Source organism: Mytilus edulis, chromosome 4, assembly GCF_963676685.1.
Source record: "Mytilus edulis chromosome 4, xbMytEdul2.2, whole genome shotgun sequence".
Lineage (NCBI taxonomy): Eukaryota > Metazoa > Mollusca > Bivalvia > Mytilida > Mytilidae > Mytilus > Mytilus edulis.
The window spans coordinates 86676881-86682880 of NC_092347.1; positions in this window are offsets into that span (position 1 = coordinate 86676881).

Sequence of the window (6000 nt, forward strand, 5' to 3'; positions counted from 1 at the left end):
GAGCTTTGCATGAGGGAGATACATTCCTTAATTTATAATAATTTCTAATATTTTGTAACAGCAAATTTTAATAACACAAAAAATCCGTATTTTCATGCCAGTACCGAAGTACTAGCTACTGGGCTGGTGATATCCTCGGGGACTTATAGTCCACCAGCAAAGGCATCGACCCAGTGGTAGTAATAAAATTAACGGTACCAATTTTCTTGCACCAGATGCGCATTTCGACAATACATGTCTCTTCAGTTATGCTCGTGGCCAAAATATTTGAAATCCAAAGCTTATATAAAAGATAAATGCGACAGTGTTTTATCCTGCAAATAATTTTGGCATTTAATACTTGAGTTTCGCTTGTATGTCAACGACCCTATAAATTTGCTGTAAATCATTGTATAAAAAATTAAAAATAGAACAAACACTGAACTCAGAGGAAAATTTAAAACGGAAAGTCCATTATAAACGCGACAGTGTTTTATCCTGCAAAGAACTCTTTGATTATTTTCTAGTCTTACAATTTTGGCAATTAATACTTGCGTTTAGCGGATAGAAAACTCCTGAGTGGCGCTTGAATTAAATTACTATGAAATACTGATCAAAGTTGAAGAGCAATACAAACCAAAAATTACGAAAAATTGTGCGTAATACAAAAAATAATAATGTACATTTTTACGTCCGTCCTTTTTATCGAAAGCAATTCTATTATTATATAGTTGCTATGAATGGCACACAGTCTGCTTAAAACCTAAATAGATGGGAACGATCTCAATGTTTTAAGTGAATCAAACTTTCTATTGTATTATTTTTATTTAAACCAGGGTAAAAAGTGTTGAATAGTTGAACTTATTTGTTTAAGACGATTCTATTATTTGACGAGCGGAATTTCTATTTAATATTTGACTGCCAAATGTGAAATGCTTTCTTACACTAGTTGTCGTCTTCATGGTTTCTGGGAGCATTCATGAAATGTCTTACCTGGGAATACTGTTTTGAGTACGGAATTCGTCAATTTAATGATTTCCCGATTGAAATTGAAAATGAATTTAGACAACTTATTCATACAATCATCACCATATATAAGAATCACTTACTTTAATTGAAAATGTAAGTTTGATGACATACTTCTAAAATAAGCAAATGTACATGAATTTCATCTCCATACGATATCAAATTCAAAAGATGGAGGGGCCTCGATGGCCTAGTGGTCTTATCAATCAAACTACTGTATCACTAGCCAATAAACACTGAGGTTGTGATTAGGAATCCACCAAGTAGCAGGTGCACTCGACTTCAATATCAACTGACTTGGATTGTCAGTTTTCCTACAAAAGGCCAATGCTTCTCGTCGGGCACGTAAGCTTCATTCACCAATACAAAATGACCGCCACGAAATAGTTCAAAAGTGTTGAAAGTTGCGTTACACATCAATTTAATCAATCAATCAATCAAACTGAGGCTTATCATTTTTGTCAATCATTACCTTGATTTTAAAGTATTTCCAGAGCATTCTAGTTCGCAATACACAGTTAGAATGCAGTTTCACATTTTGGCAATAACATTCATTTTTTGATATCTGAGTTTAATTTAGCCTTACAAGATAGTTTATAGGAACATCAAGTTTTTTTTTGTAAATGTTTTATGTACTATTTTCCGTTCTGACTCTCAGTTTTTTCATAGCTAGGTCCAGAAATTAATATTATGCTTACAAACACTTTTTTCTGCACGAAATTTAATAAAAATGAGATGAAGGCATATGATCTTTATTGAATTTCTTGAAAGATATATGCAAACAGTTTCAATCACTTTAAGTAATTGAAATTGTACTTTTGGTCTTTTTTTAGGAAATAAGTGACCCCCCTTTCTGCAATATTTCATTAGAAATAGGTGCAGATTGTTGCCATAGGTAAACCAAAAAGAAATTATATTCTACCATTTTAACTACTAGATATAGAATCAATGGAAGTCTCTTAATTCATACATATGCACTTATATGGCACAAACTGTAAGGTTAATTTGCAAAAAAGTAAGTAAAAGGGTATGATTAAATTAATGAATCTTTATCTTTGTTTCCTAACTGTGTATTGCTACCTTATGGCACATTTTAAAAGTTCAGAATTGTATAATTTAAGACTTTTCATGCCGCAAATCTATTGATATTTTGGTTCTTAGTCAACTACTAAGGGGATGGCGTGTTTAAGATGACAATTCATGTCAATTTTATTATTTACAGTCCTTATCAACCAAAATTAGACATTTTGAAGCAAGGAATATATTTGAAATCTAGTGGCTTTATCCTTGCTTAAACGAAAGTATCTCTACTCGTTTTAAAGTTAACTAAAGTATTTTAAAGTATAGTTATGATTAATTTATTTCATTATACCTTTATTTTTATTCCTATGATGGTATGTAATTGCATTTTGTATGAATTTTCGAAGTGTTTGTAAATAGAACATATTGTAATGCTTCTGAAGGATTGCGCTTATGAACTATCTAAGTATTCAACGTTTTGTATTTTTTCTTGGTTATTTTTAAATGTATTATCATTTTTATCAATATTTTATGTTACATTTTGATATATATAAAATTTAAAGTCGGTTCAGCTGTAAGAAATCGAATCTCTATTACCACGTTTTTTAATCGAGTCTTTGGTTTGCAATGAACATTAAGATTAACATTTTCATGCTTGAAACTGCTAAATTTTGTACAATTTTGAATCTTCAGACATCTTTCAGTGTCAACGTCTAACCTTCATAATAAAATACTTATTACTCAAACACAGAACATTAATTGAAAGTGAGAATTTGAAAAAAAATATTTACCATTAAGGTTGCAATACACGGTTATTATTGTAGTGACACATTTTGGTCACGGTGGATTTTTCAAATATAAAAGATATTGTGCAATAGAATTGCAGCCTTCAAAGATGTTTTATAAGAATACCAACTTTTAAATAGCTAAGCGACGAATATCACATGTAGAGACAAAAGAGCACTATCTTCCGAAGCAACTGGATAAAACATAAACAAAACGGATATGTTTTTCTCACAATCGATTTATGACTTTTGAATACCGCTGTACTTATGTTGCCTATATATACAAAGAACTAATTGAAGTAAAAACCCATTACTTATACATAAAAAAGATGTGATACTGAATTAGTATATAAATAAAACTTCCAAGATAAATTCAAAAAGGAAGATATAAAAAGAACCAAGCATAAGATTATAAAAACCAACGGAAAAAATTATAAATAAATGTCACATTTCAAACAAATGCTACGTTGTCAGTGCTGGTTGACCAAAATTTTATTGATAAAATGTGATATTTTCTGTACTTAAAACAACAACAAATATTATTGTATAGCAATATAATATTTCCCACAGAAAGTAACCAAAGTTAGCGTGCAATAAATTCTAATATTGCACTAGTGCAATAAATCGTCAAAATTCATGACGTCATCAACGACAAACTCTTAGTTTAAACGAATTTTTACTTTCAAATATTATATTGCTATACAATAAAGGGTTATTGCATGAATATTGGGGAATATTGTCCCTCGTAGAACATATATTGCACGAGCTTGCGAGCTTACTCGGGACAATATTCTCCAATATTCATGCAATAACCCTATATTAATATGTTATAGGTACTTATATCTGGGTTATGGATTATCATTGCACTCTTCACAGTATTCACATTTGTTTAGTTATTATTTGGTAAGTGCAATGAATGAAACCACGGTATGTTTATTTTGATCATTAGGATGGCCTTTCTCGATTTAATTCTATTGTGATCGCCTAAAAAACCCCAATTAAAATATGAGACAACAACCATATGAACAAATGTTGTAGTTTCTTTTCAAACCAAATGTGCGCATGTGGGTGTATTAGCGTAAAGCATAAAGTATGTAATGATTAGCAAATTTACCTTACGATATTGGGATATCGGTATTTAGACGGATCTTAACTTGTACATGTGAGTTGTTACAAACCGGTATTTTTAAAAATAAACTAACAAATGTCGAAATGTTCAGGACTTAATTAAATCTGTATTTGGGTAAGATGATGCAAACATACTATTTTTATTGCGTCTTACACTTTGAGAATCAAATAATCTTTTACTACTTTATTAAAATATTGTGTAAAACGTTAATTATGAGCTATGAAAGTCAAATGGCTCGAGCATTTTCCTGATGAAGTTTTAAAAAATTTCAAAGAAATATTGTTTACAGTGGGTTAAATTTCATTAGTCTTCACATCCTATAGATTAACAACTTTTGGTTTTATCTATAATTTAGAATCTTCATTGAAGGTGGAGCACGAATGCACAGTTAATTAATAATATTGATGTTCCATTTGTATGCAAGAGTGACATTCCTTTGTATTATGTGCCGATTCGACAAATACTTACAAAATATACAATTTAATATATTTCAGTGTTTGTTATTGGTGTATCAAAAACATTGATGTACGAATATAATTTCATAAATTTGAAATGTTTGAAATGATTACAAACCAATATAAAGAACCGTTCATCAATTTTGAATAGGACTATAAATGAAAGACGAAATTATTTATTTCCCTTTCATGATGGATTGATTGGGAAATAAACCAGAGTTATCTAATATCAATCACAGAGAGGGACTAGCAAGCAATTTTTAATTGTAGCTTATTTAACGTTAAAACACTTTCCCACTATAAACGAATGTTACTTTATACAAATATAAGGACTTTGTTAGCTAAATCTACAAATTTTATTAGATATTATGAATTTTTATTACAATAGATTAATATGCTATGTAATGTTACACAACTATATAATGGACCAGAATTTAAACTTTTGGAATTTGGAAGGGGTAAAAAACCCATTATTAATATATTCTAATCGTGAGGTTTCTTGTGGGAAAGTATGTTAAAAAAACCTACCTTTACGGAAGTTCTTTTAAGTACTGCACGTTTCACTAGAAATAAACAATTGCCTGTAGATTACTGTCTATTTTGTCGTGTTATATTACTTTCCAATATTGCCAATAAGTTGCCTTGTTATGCATCAGGTGCATAGTGACAAAATCATTAAAATTTCCATTTGAACATCGTTATTTCACATGTAAAATGTTATCCATTACTCCTTGGAATAAAAGTGTCTTTTTAATTACAACTAATCTAGTTTGCACTTTAGTCTGTTTTAATTTCAAACACACAGAAAGACAATCGAGTCAAGTGATAACTGATTTTAATTAGTCAATATAAACTGTAAATACATTATTTGAAGTAAATATTATTTCAATGTGATCCTATGGGTAGTCTTAATCCACCATTTTCTACATTTGAAAATGTCTGTACCAAGTCAGGAGTATGTCAGTTCTTGTCCATTCGCTTTGGATGCGTTTTGTTATTTGATTTTGCCATGTGATTATAGGCACTTACATTATTTGAAGTAGATACAAATGAAGCTTAATGAAGGTAAAACATATCACACATCTGCACATAAATCTTGATATACTTGAATACGAGTATTGGAGAGTTAAACAATGTCTGTCTTTCCTGATAATTCTAATTTTACTGACCAAGCTATTGTGGGGTTTGTTTTTGTCAGAGTCCTAATCAGATTATTATTTGGCTATATTAATACACCCGAGTTGTTAATAGCAGGAGTTAACTGTTCTTAATAAGATTAAAATTGAAAAAGCATATACCTATTATGTCTGATTGTTTTGTTCACATAATGTCTTCAATATTATGAAATAGTATGGGACTGTCATGCAAATGACAGGTTAAGCTAGCTAAAATCTATTTAGTTTTAATGTACACTTTTCAACGTAGGAAAATGCATGCTCCATATAAGGAATATGACAAATGTTTTCCATTTATTTAACGTGCTTGAGCGTTTAGATTTGCCATTTGATTATTAGCTACTCGATTAGAAATTTTCCTTTGATTTCGGTATTTTTATTATTCTACTTTATATCAATGTAAATATAACAGAATTTGATGAGACTGTTAT